Source organism: Podarcis tiliguerta, assembly GCF_965153285.1.
Source record: "Podarcis tiliguerta genome assembly, chromosome: 4".
In the NCBI taxonomy this organism is placed as follows: domain Eukaryota; kingdom Metazoa; phylum Chordata; class Lepidosauria; order Squamata; family Lacertidae; genus Podarcis; species Podarcis tiliguerta.
In genome coordinates this window covers 1291312-1305864 of record NC_139537.1, presented here as the reverse complement: position 1 = coordinate 1305864, position 14553 = coordinate 1291312, and the positions used below count along the sequence as shown (strand labels likewise).

The window sequence follows — 14553 nt, the reverse complement described above, 5'->3', positions numbered from 1 at the left end:
AAGGCTGATGATGACATACCCTCCAGCATTTCTCTTATGATAAGAGGGCCGCCCATCAGGCTAGCAATTCCCTCTGCCAAAAGAGGAAGACAGCTGATTGACGGGCAGCTTTCAGGCCCTGATCATGCACAAGACCTTTGGTGCTTTTTTCTCACAGAAAAGTGTTTCTGGTTTTGTTTTGTTCAGAACTTTCCCCAGCCCTGCATCTGGGAACTGGTCAGTCAATAAATCAGGCAGCAACAGGACATAGAAGCCCCACTCAAGTGCTTTTCATATCAACGTTGAGGGTCTTTTCTGCCTTGCAATGCACCAGTTACTCCACTAATGTTTTGATTTGCTTTTGCTAAGGAATTACGATTGCATCAACAGCAGAAACTTAAATCACCTGCAAATCACTTCCGCTCCTTGCGCTGAATAACCTCGGGTGCCGTAGGTTTCTTGAGCTTAGATTTCTGTTAAGAGACTGCTGACACTTTTACACGACTACACGCCCCAAGGTTGGTAGCAAGGATGAATCTTCAGTGGGAGATCTGCTCAGTTGTCTGCTGGGTGCCGTCTGGGGGACAGCCTGTCCTTTGGGTTGTTGGGAATGCATTCAGCCACGGTCTGGGGCGGGGACATGTGTTTTTCCCCCATGGGCTCAAGTGTGTGCTGGGTGAATCCTTCAGACTCCGCAAAGGACACCCCCTTCCATCTCTGCTTTCTCTAGCAGCACTTGTCATGGCGGACGAGCATGGCCCTTCTTAATGGCACTGCAACTTGCAAAGCTCATCAGGAGCATAAGGGGGCAATGTATTAGGCACCTCTGAGAAGCCCAGAAATGCTGCCTGATGGTTAGCAATGAATAATCTAGCACAGTCCTTCAAATGAGGTCCCTATTATTCCCATTTGACAGATAAGAACATACAATGGAATCCAAACTAAGGGATTTAAGGGCAACAAGTAACAGCACAGTTGTCGGCGTGTCTAGCTAGAGGGGTGTCTTCTTGAATTTGATGGGTCGTACTCACAGATATTGGGATGTGGGTGGCGCTGTGGGTTAAACCACAGAGCCTAGGACTTGCTGATCAGAAGGTCAGAGGTTCAAATCCCCGTGACGGGGTGAGCTCCTGTTGCTTGGTCCTTGCTCCTGCCAACCCAGCAGTTCGAAAGCACGTCAAAGTGCAAGTAGATAAACAGGTACCGCTCTGGCAGGAAGGTAAACAGCGTTTCCGTGCACTGCTCTGGTTCGCCAGAAGCGGATTAGTCATGCTGGTCACATGACCCGGAAGCTGTATGTCGGCTGCCTCGGCCAATAAAGCGAGATGAGCGCCACAACCCCAGAGTCGGCCACGACTGGACCTAATGGTCAAGGGTCCCTTTACCTTTACCCTTTTACTCACAGGTAACTCCCATCACAGAGAAATAGATACCTCTGGCAGGGCTTTAGGGCGAGTTCCTGGGAAATTTGAAACTGCCCTGTCAGATTGGACCAAGCTCCATTTAGCCCAGTGCTCTGTCACTGATGGTGGTCAGCCAGGGCATGAGGGTGATGGGTTTTGTCCCCACCCTCAGCAAGGATGGGGAAACCCAAATCTTCTCAGGCTCTGGACTCAACGTACATTGAAAGCACATGATTTCCCCCTAAGACTGCTGGGAAGGGTAGTTGACCCCCTCAAAGAGCCACAATACTTAACAAACTGCAGCTCCCGTGATTCAGCTGGAAGCTGAATCTCTTTCGTCAGTGCTGGAGATGGGACAATGTTCTCTCCTGCACCTGAAGGCAGCAAGCCAGCTTGGGGGTGGCAGGCTGTGTTTGTCCTACGATGCCTCACCACTGTGTCCTCCAGCCCAGCATCTGCCCCTGAAGCAGCCACCTCACTCCCAATGACAGGGGTGGCCCTGGGCAATCCTGGCCACATGCCCTGATCTGTACCAGGGCCCAAGAGAGCATTGCAAACAGAGTTGCAATCGCTTGAGGATAATTGAGTCCATTGAGGATAATTAATTGCACTTTCAGATGATTAGTATTATTTCACCATTTATCAATTGGAATGTCAGACAGGACTCTGCCCCAGGGAGCTCACATTCAGGTTTGACAGCATGGGGAGAGAACAGCAGAGGGAGAGTTGGGGACCCATCGAGTTGGACAGGCCAAAGGGGACCCATCGAGTCCAGGATCCTCTTCTCCCAATGGCCAACTATGGACCCCAATGGGCAAGCAGGATTGGAGCCCCAGAGCCTCTCCCTTGCTCCCGTTGCCTGCAAGTGGGATTCAGAAGCATCGCTGCCTCTGATGGTGGAGGGAGAGCGGAGCGAGCCGGACTAGGAGCCATTAGAGCTTCTCCTCCATGAATCTGTCTAGTCCGTCTTTCAGGCCACCCAGGTTGACATCTGATGTCTTTCCACAGGGAGGGAGCCACTGCCAAGAAGGCCCTTTGCCTGGTACCCTGTGGCTGAGTCACTGGAGGAGGACCACAGTGTCCGGGCCGAGCGATGGGGGTGGAGACGCTCCTTTGGGGCTGCCTTCAGATGTCTTCTAAAGCCTTTATACTTGCTTGTCTCCGTGGCACAGGCGTGGCATTACGCCATACCCTCCAGGATTTCTCAGGGGAAAATAGGCATGTCTAAAGGAAAATCACGGCATTCTTTGATCAAATCAGAAACCAGGACAGCTTCTGTAAATCTGGGAGGAGGAGCTTTGGCCCAGGGTATAAAAGGCCCCAGCCCTGGAAGGAGCTCCAGCTCAGCCCAGAAGGTTTTCTCCAGCAGCCGAGAGAAGCTCACAGCCAGCCATCATGGTGCACTGGACCGCCGAAGAGAAGCAGCTCATCAACACTTGCTGGAGCAAAGTGGACGTGGCCGCCATGGGTGGGGAGGTCCTTACCTGGTAAGGCCAGGGGTGGTTGCCTCTCTGTGCAGGCTGGGCAGGCTCTCCTCTTTCCACCTGGAGAATGACCATCCATGCCTCTCCCGGTGTGGTGTAGTGGTTAAGAGTGGTGGACTCGTATTCTGGGGAACCGGGTTTGATTCCCCGCTCCTCCACATGCAACTGCTGGGTGACCTTGGGCCAGTCACACTTCTCTGAGTCTCTCAGCCCCACTCACCTCACAGAGTGTTTGTTGTGGGGGAGGAAGGGAAAGGAGAATGTGAGCCGCTTTGAGACTCCTTCGGGTAGTGATAAAGCGGGATATCAAATCCAAACTCCTCCTCCTCCTCTTCTTCTTCTTTCTCCTTCCTTCCTTCTCTCCAGCATGATGATCGTCTTCCCCTGGACCTAGAGATTATTCACTCACTTTGGGGACCTCTCCAGCCCTGCCGCCATCTGCGCCAACGCCAAAGTCAAGCAGCACGGCCACAAGGTCCTGGCCTCCTTCGAAGAGGCCATCAAGAACCTCGACAAGATCAAGGAGACCTTTGCCAAGCTGAGCGAGCTGCACTGCGACAAGCTCCACGTGGACCCCGTCAACTTCGGGGTGAGCCTGCCTGCCCCCAAGGGCTGCCTGGGGGAGGGCGGGGGGGGGTGGGTGCCTGAGGTCCCCTCTGCAGGGTCACAATCCCCACACACGAATCATAGAACTGTTCTGTTGGAAGGGACCCCAAGGGACATCTAGTCCAACCCCCGAGGGAATCTCATGACAGACGGCTCCTCACCCTCTGCTTAACAACCTCCAGTGAAGGAGAGTCTTCCAAGAGAGTCCGTAAAAGCTCCTAATCTTCAGAAAGTTTCTCTTAATATCTAATGGGAATCTCCTTTCTTGTTGTTTAAATCCATTGGTTCGGATCCTGCCCTCTTGCGCACCAGAAAACAAGTTCCAGCCTTCTCTTTTCTCATGCGTTTAACTTGTTTTGAACTTTGTGTGATTTTACCATATATTTTTATGTGATGCATTTTTTATGGAGCAGCGGTATAGAGATATAAATCAATGAATTTTAACTAAACCCACATACCCAAGTAGGGGAGAGTTGCTGGCTATCTTTCACAATCCTCGTGGCGTCATCTCCTGGCGAGTCAGCGTGGGCTCCCCTCATCCGTGGGCACCTTCAGCCACGCCCTGAGCAAGCCGACCCCTTTACCTCGGAAAGAAGGGCAACTCGATGGACTCTCTTGCCTTCTGGCCCTTCAAATGGAGCCTGTGGGCCTTTGCCCTTCCTCCTTCTGACTGGCCCCTGGTCAAGCAAGGATCTGTCCGGCTAGCAGAGGCCGAGCCCAGGAGGTTCCTGGCAGGGGCCAGTTTGCTTCTTGGCACCAAACCTCTCCTGGCATGGCAATGCCAGCCTGGGACGGTGTGGGGTTCTGTCTGGTGCCTCCTGGACCGGCCTCCTTCCAGGGGACCCCAAACCCCTTCATCCATCCCAGCTGGCCTTTGGGCTTGACCCCACAGCCGCCAGCTGTGGCTGCATGGGGTGGGGGTTGTGGGGAGAGGGCGGTCCGCACACGGGCCCCCTGGCGGAAGGAGTCACCCCCTCTTTTCTCTTCCAGCTCCTGGGCGAGGTCCTCATCACCATGCTGGCCGCGCGCTTTGGGTAGGAATTCACCCCTGCTTACCACCATGCCTTCCACAAGCTGGTCAAGGTGGTGGCTCATGCGCTGGCCCGCCGGTACCACTGAGACACCCCCAGGGAGAAGCGGCCGCCTCCTTCTGCTCTCGCCACCCACCGGGTGGGGTGGGGGCCACCCCTTCCAGCCCCCATGTGACGCTTGACCCTCTAATAAATCCTCCCTCTGCAATCTGACCTGGTTTCCTGTGTCTCCTTCTCTGGGACGGAGGGAGGGGACGGGAGTGGGGGTGAAGACGCCTCCTGTTAGCTGGCTGGCAGGGGGCTAGGAAAGTGGGGGGGGGCTTCTCTGTCCTCTGTCACTCAAGAGGAACCATTGAGCACCAGTGGGGGGCTGCTTCAGGGCAATCTTCCCTCTTCTTATTCCTTTTGTTCAATCATTTTTATTAATTTCCAATGATTCAAGTTCCAACTTTAACAACCTTGCCGCTGGTTCTGTTTTGCAGTTTATGATCTGATCTTTTCTAGCACGCACCTGTACTTTAGTCCAATTAAGCTCTAATTAACAAGAGAACCTCTGCTTCTTAATGGTGGCACAGGAGGTTTTTTGGCAGGCAAAGTGCTTTTGCACTCAGCGCCTCCCTGCCTTCCACAATCCATGCCAGAACGAGAGCCAGGTATTGAGACGAACTGCAAGGGAAGCCCTTTCCGTCCTGTCTCTGGGTGAAAATTGCAAGGATAATTACCCCCCAATAATCCTTGTTTTGCTCTTCCCTCTTCAGTCCCCTCCTGGTTCTGGGAGACGGAGGTTCAGGAGAAGGTGGGGAAGCCCCTGGCCCTTCCCTGGCCTGCCTCTTCCTCCTCTTCCTCCAGCTCTGAAGCGTCCCCTGCCTCCGCCTCTTGCCTCCCGACTGGCCCAGTTCCCCACAAATCACTGCCCCCCTCTTTCAAGCCAGACTCCAGCCCCTCTTCCCCCGGCGTCCTGCCAATCGTAGACACCCCCTTTTTGGAGGCTCATTGAGTGAAGTTCTGGGTTTGAGTCATTGTGGACATTTCCCTTGTGGCTCCCATTGCGCCTCCATCTGTGCAATGGGTCTAAATGCCACATGAGATCTGTGGGGTGTGTTTTGCCCCTGCAAATTGGCTCTCGGAGTGTGAGCTTCCAGGGAGTCTCCTGGGCTGTGTGCTCAGTCCTGGTCCTGCTGCTTGCGAGGAGATGATAAAGAGAGCAGCTGGGGCCTGATGTCTTCTAGAGAGAAGCAGCTATCTGGGGCCTCCTGCCAGGGCGCAACACCCCACGGCCAGCCTCTTCCCCCCTCCTGCTCCTCAGCCCCACCAAGCTGGGCCCCAGAGGAGATAGAGGAGCTTTGGCCCCGGGTATAAAAGGCTGCAGCCCTGGAAGGAGCTCCAGTTCAGCCCAGCTCAGTGGTGGTGGTGAAGTGGTCTGTGGTGGGTCAGGCATGGAAGGCAGAGAAGGTGGGCTGAGAGCGGCGGTGGCTGTGAGGCTCGGTCAGCGTGTTGCCTGGAAGCTGCATCTTGGAGCCCCTGCACCACCATCATATGGGGACTTCCCAGCAGCTCCTGAAGCCAGCCAGAGCCAACTGCTCCGGGCTGCTGAGACTGCCGCTGCTGCGTTTCCCAGGGATATTAGATGAAATCCGGGGACCTTCCGGGAATGGAATTTGTCCGGGGACTTATTTGCAAACCCGGGGACTGTCCCCGGGAAACGGGGACGTCTGGTAACCCTGTCCCAGCCCACAGGCATCCATCATGGTGCCCTGGACGGGCGAAGAGAAGCAGCTCATCAACGCTGCCTGGAGGAAGGTGGACGTGAAGTGAAGGAGTGAAGGAGTCGGGAAAACAGAGGGGGCATTTGGGGGTGGGAGAGAAGGCAGCTTTTAAATCTGTATTGAATTTGTATTCATTTGGTGACAACCTGTTAAAAATTATGGGAAATTGATGAAAATAACTGGCAAAATAAAATCTAAGGGATGCATTCAAAGCAACATAATTTAGAGGGAACTAAAATATTGCTAAGGGACGCAGGTGGCGCCGTGGGTTAAACCACAGAGCCTAGGACTTGCAGATCAGAAAGTTGGCGGTTCGAATCCCTGCGATCCCTGTTGCTCTGTCCCTGCTCTTGCCCACCTAGCAGTTCACACCAGTGCAAGTAGATAAATAGGTACCGCTCCGGCGGGAAGTTAAACAGCGTTTCTGTGCGCTGCTCTGGTTCACCAGAAGTGGCTTCGTCATGCTGGCCACATGACCCGGAAGCTGTACGCCGGCTCCCTCAGCCAATAAAGCGAGATGAGCACCGCAACCCCAGAGTCGGCCACGACTGGACCTAATGGTCAGGGGTCCATTTACCTTAAAATATTGCTAACCGCCACCCCAATCTCCAAAATGTGCAGGACTCCATGAGTTTTAGGTGCTTACCAAGAATTTATATTCCTTGGAATGAAGGTCAGAGGAGACTGGGGTCCCTTTTAAAAATCTGTTTTTATTTCCATATATATCTACAAGCTGAGCATAGGCTGGAGGGGCTCATAGCACTGCACCCCACAAGGTCTTGGTCCCCCCCCCCAGTCCCAGGCTTGGAAGCAGCCGCTCCCCCTGTGGCTTTTGTCCTTCTGACTGCCAGCCAGGTGTCCTCGGGCGCAGAGCAAGCGCCTTCCTTGCGCCCTCAGGCCATTCGCTGGCCCAGAAAGCTGCCTGGCTCCTTCAGCAAAGGATTACCGTAATTTTTTTTTACACACTTTTGTCCAATTTTATTCCACCTCCATAAACTTGGGTTTTTTGCAGAAATCCAAGCCTCCCTGGTTTGGCTTACAAACCATGGACAGAAGATCCCTTTGATAAATAATGGCTGTACTTGTAATAAACTAATCATACCCACACAGGAAACATGGGAATTAGAAGGGACTCTCTCCAGCATCACACGGGCCAAGCCACCCACCCCAAACTCAAAACAATATTTTAGAATAAGACATTGCAAAGGAATGTCAAGTATACAGAGGACATTTAGCAAAACAATTATCTTAAACAATTATCTTTAATGAAACATTCCTAAGGGAGGTCAATAAAACACAGCAGAGCAGAAACCCTTTGACTCATGCTTGGAGACTGGGGTGGCACGTAGCAATATTTTAGTTCGCTTTTAATTACATTGCTTTGAATACCTACTTTAGGTTTTATTTTGCCTTGAACATGGCTGTTTGACCTCTGGCCCCAGTAACCAACAACTCAGCCTCACTAGTGTGGGCTGTTAGAATTCCTGCTCCATGGTTGCAGTCATGGGATTTTTGTCTATCGCATGACGGTGTATGTTTTTACTCCACAGAGTGGGAAGTGACGGAGACAGGATGTTTGTGTTACTGTGTTCTGTGAAGTGGGACTATTGTTCTTTTTCTCTTTGCTGTCTGATGCTAGAGAGAGAGGGAGCCATGTTGCAGTGCTCCCTGTCTGTTTATATGTAAATAAAGTAGATTAGCCAAAATGCTGAGTTGCTGAGCTCTGTTACGCAAGCTGTGAAGACTCTGCAGAGCCCTAAGTGTGCCGATTCTCAGTTGGCATCGGTCACTGTGATGTTTGGGCTGAAGAAAGCTAATGAAGCTCCCGAACGATCAACCAGGAGGGAGAGAACATGCCAGTCGGGCATGTGTCTCTGCCAGGGTCCTACTCGAGTGTAGAACGAGCTCCTGACAGAAGATGAAACACCTAGGGGTTTTTTTGTATAAATATATAATATACACTCCCCCCTAACACTGCCAATCTTCTGGTGCCACCCACCCTTCACATTTATCCAAATTTAACCCTCAATTTTACATACAACCAGCTCATTAAGAAATATGCAGAATCCATTTCTCTTCTTTTGCGTCTCAGAAGCCGTCAAGATGCTACACAATGTGGTCCCTCCTGTCCCTTTCACTGCTCTTGTTTCCACCTTCAGGCTGATGAAGTGAACATGCGTGAGGGCCGACCACAGTTGTTGACGTTTTCTTAGGTTTGAAGTTTGCTTGTTTTGGAATTTTACCAGAGAAAATCAACTGCTGCAGGGGCCTGTCGCTTCCGACTCTCCCTCTGCTTTTCTCTCCCCATGCTGTGAAACCTGAATGTAAGCTCCCTGGGGCAGAGTCCTGTCCTACACTCCAAGGCCCCCCAATTGTTAAACCAATAATAATAATAATAATAATAATAATAATAATAATAATAATAATCTGAAAGTAGCCTTAATTATCCTCAATTGACTCAAATATCCTCAAGAGCCAAGCCATTGAAACTCTGTTTGCAATGCTTTCTTGGGCCCTGGTACAGATCAGGGCATGTGGCCAGGATTGCCCAGGGCCACCCCTGTCATTGGGAGTGAGGTGGCTGCTTCAGGGGCAGATGCTGGGCTGGAGGACACAGTGGTGAGGCATCGTAGGACAAACACAGCCTGCCACCCCCAAGCTGGCTTGCTGCCTTCAGGTGCAGGAGAGAACATTGTCCCATCTCCAGCACTGAAGAAAGAGATTCAGCTTCCAGCTGAATCACGGGAGCTGCAGTTTGTGAAGTATTGTGTCGGAATCGCTGCTGCTTGGGTGATCTGCAGCAGAGTCATTTTCCCCTCCTCCTGAGCAACAGGTGCAGCCGGAGCTATCAGGGGGAGCCAGGCCTGACTCAGCAGGAGGATGGGCAGATCTGCAAAGTCATCACTGCATATGGAGCTCATGCAGCAAGCCAGGAGGGGGGGGGGAGCCCATGGGTGGTCAAGAGAAGGGGCTGCAGGATCAGGACCCCGGAGCAGGGACCGTGCACCACAGCCTTGCAGAAAAGGATGCCTGAGCAGCTCCTGTTCCAGCCCTGTGAAGAAAGCAAGGGGAGCTCTGAGAAGAGGAGAAGAAGAAGAAGAAGAAGAGTTTGGATTTGATATCCCGCCTTTCACTCCCCTTCAGGAGTCTCAAAGCGGCTAACATTCTCCTTTCCCTTCCTCCCCCACAACAAACACTCTGTGAGGTGAGTGGGGCTGAGAGGCTTCAAAGAAGTGTGACTGGCCCAAGGTCACCCAGCAGCTGCATGTGGAGAAGCGGAGACGCGAACCCAGTTCCCCAGATTACGAGACTACCGCTCTTAACCACTACACCACACTGGATAAAAGCACAACGTAAAAACGCAAAATGCACATTGAAAACAGAAGCAGCCCAATATTGCCATGGACAATGGAGTGTTGAAGGAGAGGCAGCTGTTGTCGGGTGCAGGACAAAGGGCCAAGGAGACTTGCGCTCGAACCCCTGCCCAAAAGCTCGCCTCTGTTTGGCCTGGCCCAGCTCCCAGGGTCTTCGTGAGGATTAATTGGGACAAGAAGACCCATATCCCAAACTCCTTCACAGATTACTAGGACACAACGAGGATCGATAAACGAGAGGCTACTCCTAGATCTAAGCATGACATTCAAGGCAGGCCCTCCAAGCGTCCCTATTCCCCAGTTTCTGATTTGATCCCGGAATGTCCCACTTTCCCTTAGGATATCCCTGTTTTCATCGGGGAAATGTTGGAGGGTATGGAGTTATGCAACCCCCGAGCCAAGGAAATAAGTAACTATACGACCATTAGAAGACATCTGAAGGCAGCCCTGGAAAGGGAAGTTTGTGAATGTTTTATTGTGTTTTTGTATATGTTAGAAGCCGCCGAGAGTGGCTGCGGAAACCCAGTCCGATGGGCAGGGCATGAATTATATTCTCTTATGGAATAGGATGTCCCTATTTCCACCAGACGGAGAGGGATGTCAGGGCAGCCGGCACTTTGATGCAACAGCCACGTGGCATCCATTAAGAGGGACCGCTGCCCAATCGACTGTTTCAGCCCACTCCCCAGCCTAGTGCCAACGCCATGCCGCCCACAGTGTTTGCGCAACACACAAGTTACGACAGCCGTCCTTGCACTGAGTCCCATGTGCCAAGTTACTAGCAGAGCAGGTTGGCTTTGCAAGAGCCAAGAGATCCAGAAACTTAATCGTAGACCTGTAAGGGACTCCAGGGGTCATCTAGTCCTGCCCCCTGCAACCCAGGAATCTCAGCTGAAGCATCCCTGGCAGTTGGCTATCCAAACTCTGCTTCAAAACCTCCAAGGAAGGAGAGTCCACCTCCGCTTGTGGGAGTCTGTTGCACTGCTGAACTGTTCTTACTGTCAGAGAGCTTTTCCAAATGATCAGCCGGAATCTCCTTTCCTGCATCTTGAAGCCTTTGATTCGAGTCCTGCCCTCCAGAGCAGGAGAAAACAAGCACGCTCCCTCCTCCATTGGACAACCCTTGAGATATTTGGAGATGGCTCTCATATCTCCTCTCAGTCTCCTCTTCTCCAGGCTTAACATACCCACCTCCTTCAAACAACAACAGACCCAGGACAGCACACTGCGCACAGCACTTATCACTTCTCCCCAGGCTGATGAGGAACCATGAAGGAGTCCTCTTTGGGTCCGGTCAGTCAACCATCTACCAATCCACCAAATCGTTACCTTGTTCAATCTCCATTTCAACAGCTTCCTCGCTAGAATATCATGGAGGATTTTGTCAAAAGCCTCACTGAATTCAAGATACACTATGTCCACAGCATTCCCCTGATCCACCAAGTTTGTAACTCCGTCTAGAAAAGAGAAAATATCAATCAGATCGGTCTGGCGGACTTATTTTGGGGAAACCTATGCTGGGTCTCAGTAATCGCAGCATCTTTTTCTAAATGCTCATAGACTGACTGTATCTAACAGGCTGAGCAAAAGAGCAACTGCTCCGGCTTACCTTCTGCTTCAGTTGGGGAACTCAAGCCCAGATCCTCAGTTTTGGACGGCCCAGAGAGCCCCTCTTGGCTCTGCAGATCAGCTCATCCAGCTGACGGGACAAACATCCTTCCAGCCATCTTCAGCAGCCAGGATCACATACCCTCCAGCATTTCTCTTATGATAAGAGGGCCGTCTATCAGGCTAGCAATTCCCTCTGCCAAAAGAGGAAGACAGCTGATTGACGGGCAGCTTTCAGGCCCTGATCATGCACAAGACCTTTGGTGCTTTTTTCTCACAGAAAAGTGTTTCTGGTTTTGTTTTGTTCAGAACTTTCCCCAGTCCTGCATCTGGGAACTGGTCAGTCAAAAAACCAGGCAGCAACAGGACATAGAAGCCCCACTCAAGTGCTTTTCATATCAACGTTGAGGGTCCTTTCTGCCTTGCAATGCACCAGTTACTCCACTAATGTTTTGATTTGCTTTTGCTAAGGAATTACGATTGCATCAACACCAGAAACTTAAATCACCTGCAAATCACTTCCGCTCCTTGCGCTGAATAACCTCGGGTGCCGTAGGTTTCTTGAGCTTAGATTTCTGTCAAGACACCGCTGACACTTTTACACGACTACACGCCCCAAGGTTGGTAGCAAGGATGAACCTTCAGTGGGAGATCTGCTCAGTTGTCTGCTGGGTGCCGTCTGGGGGACAGCCTGTCCTTTGGGTTGTTGGGAATGCATTCAGCCACGGTCTGGGGGGGGGGGCATGTGTTCCTTCTTCATGGGCTCAAGTGTGTGCTGGGTGAATCCTTCAGACTCCGCAAAGGACACCCCCTTCCATCTCTGCTTTCTCTAGCAGCACTTGTCATGGCGGACGAGCATGGCCTTTCTTAATGGCGCTGCAACTTGCAAAGCTCATCAGGAGCATAAGGGGGCAATGTATTAGGCACCTCTGAGAAGCCCAGAAATGCTGCCTGATGGTTAGCAATGAATAATCTAGCACAGTCCTTCAAAGGAAGTCCCTATTATTCCCATTTGACAGATAAGAACATACAATGGAATCCAAACTAAGGGATTTAAGGGCAACAAGTAACAGCGCAGTTGTCGGCGTGTCTAGCTAGAGGGGTGTCTTCTTGAATTTGATGGGTCTTACTCACAGATATTGGGATGTGGGTGGCGCTGTGGGTTAAACCACAGAGCCTAGGACTTGCTGATCAGAAGGTCAGAGGTTCAAATCCCCGTGACGGGGTGAGCTCCTGTTGCTTGGTCCTTGCTCCTGCCAACCCAGCAGTTCGAAAGCACGTCAAAGTGCAAGTAGATAAATAGGTACCGCTCTGGCAGGAAGGTAAACAGCGTTTCCGTGCACTGCTCTGGTTCGCCAGAAGCGGATTAGTCATGCTGGTCACATGACCCGGAAGCTGTATGTCGGCTGCCTCGGCCAATAAAGCAAGATGAGCGCCACAACCCCAGAGTCGGCCACGACTGGACCTAATGGTCAGGGGTCCCTTTACCTTTACCCTTTTACTCACAGGTAACTCCCATCACAGAGAAATAGATACCTCTGGCAGGGCTTTAGGGCGAGTTCCTGGGAAATTTGAAACTGCCCTGTCAGATTGGACCCAGCTCCATTTAGCCCAGTGCTCTGTCACTGATGGTGGTCAGCCAGGGCATGAGGGTGATGGGTTTTGTCCCCACCCTCAGCAAGGATGGGGAAACCCAAATCTTCTCAGGCTCTGGACTCAACGTACAGGGAAAGCACATGATTTCCCCCAAAGTCTTCTGGGAAGGGTAGTTGACCCCCTCAAAGAGCCACAATACTTAGCAAACTGCAGGTCCCGTGATTCAGCTGGAAGCTGAATCTCTTTCTTCAGTGCTGGAGATGGGACAATGTTCTCTCCTGCACCTGAAGGCAGCAAGCCAGCTTGGGGGTGGCAGGCTGTGTTTGTCCTACGATGCCTCACCACTGTGTCCTCCAGCCCAGCATCTGCCCCTGAAGCAGCCACCTCACTCCCCATGACAGGGGTGGCCCTGGGCAATCCTGGCCACATGCCCTGATCTGTACCAGGGCCCAAGAAAGCATTGCAAACAGAGTTGCAATCGCTTGAGGATAATTGAGCCCATTGAGGATAATTAAGTGCACTTACAGATGATTATTATTATTTCACCATTTATCAATTGGAATGTAGGACAGGACTCTGCCCCAGGGAGCTCATATTCAGGTTTGACAGCGTGGGGAGAGAACAGCAGAGGTAGAGTTGGAAGCGACAGAGGTAGGAAGACAGGGAGGTTCAAGAAGGGCAGGGATTGGGAGCCCACTGCCTGCCAATGGGAAGCAGAGTCAGACCACATCCGGAAGACCTCAGGTTCCCCATCCCTGAGCAAGAGATTCGCTCAGAATATAGGCTTTGAAGCAGAACAGGTGTACAAAAGGGGGCAGGAATGACGAAATAATTGAAGACTTCTAAAGTGACCCAAAGTCATACAACCAGAAAAGTTGAGGCCACAGGCAGGCATTTCTCAGGGGAAAGATGATTCTGCGCCCCTTGAAAGGTCACCTGAATCAGTCTGGGCAAATACACACATGGGATTCAGAAGCATCGCTGCCTCTGATGTTGGAGGGAGAGCAGAGCCAGCCGGACTAGGAGCCATTAGAGCTTCTCCTCCATGAATGTGTCTAGTCCGTCTTTCAGGCCACCCAGGTTGACATCTGATGTCTTTCAACAGGGAGGGAGCCACTGCCAAGAAGGCCCTTTGCCTGGTACCCTGTAGCTGAATCACTGGAGGAGGACCACAATGTCCAGGCCAAGCGATGGGGGTGGAGACGCTCCTTTGGGGCTGCCTTCAGATGTCTTCTAAAGCCTTTATACTTGCTTATTTCCTTGGCACAGGTGTGGCATTACTCCATACCCTCCAGGATTTCTCAGAGGAAAATAGGGATGTCATAAGGAAAATCACGGCATTCTTTGATCAAATCAGAAACCAGGACGGCTTCTGTAAATCTGGGAGGAGGAGCTTTGGCACAGGGTATAAAAGGCTTCAGCCCTGGAAGGAGCTCCAGCTCAGCCTAGAAGGTTTTCTTCAGCAGCCGAGAGAAGCTCCCAGCCCACAGCCAGCCATCATGGCAAGCTTTACAGCTGAAGAGAAGCAGCTCATCAACACTTTATGGAGCAAAGTGGGCTTGGTTGCCTTGGGTGGGGAGGTCCTTACCTGGTAAGGCCAGGCGCTGGTCGCCTCTCTAGGCAGGTTGGGCAGAAACTCCTCTTTCCACCTGGATAATAACCATCCATGCCTCTCTTTTTATCCTTCCTTCCTTCCTTCCTTCCTT

The 14553-nt window shown here is 51.8% G+C and overlaps 1 pseudogene across 1 annotated transcript; it reads left to right on the top strand.

Annotated features, from left to right (window-relative positions):
- Positions 1-2713: 2713 nt before the first annotated feature.
- Positions 2714-4716, top strand: LOC310675824 (hemoglobin subunit beta-1-like; annotated as a pseudogene). The gene is made up of 3 exons (XR_014515481.1): positions 2714-2869; positions 3233-3455; positions 4463-4716. The product of XR_014515481.1 is annotated as a hemoglobin subunit beta-1-like (transcript).
- The last annotated feature ends 9837 nt before the right edge of the window (positions 4717-14553 follow it).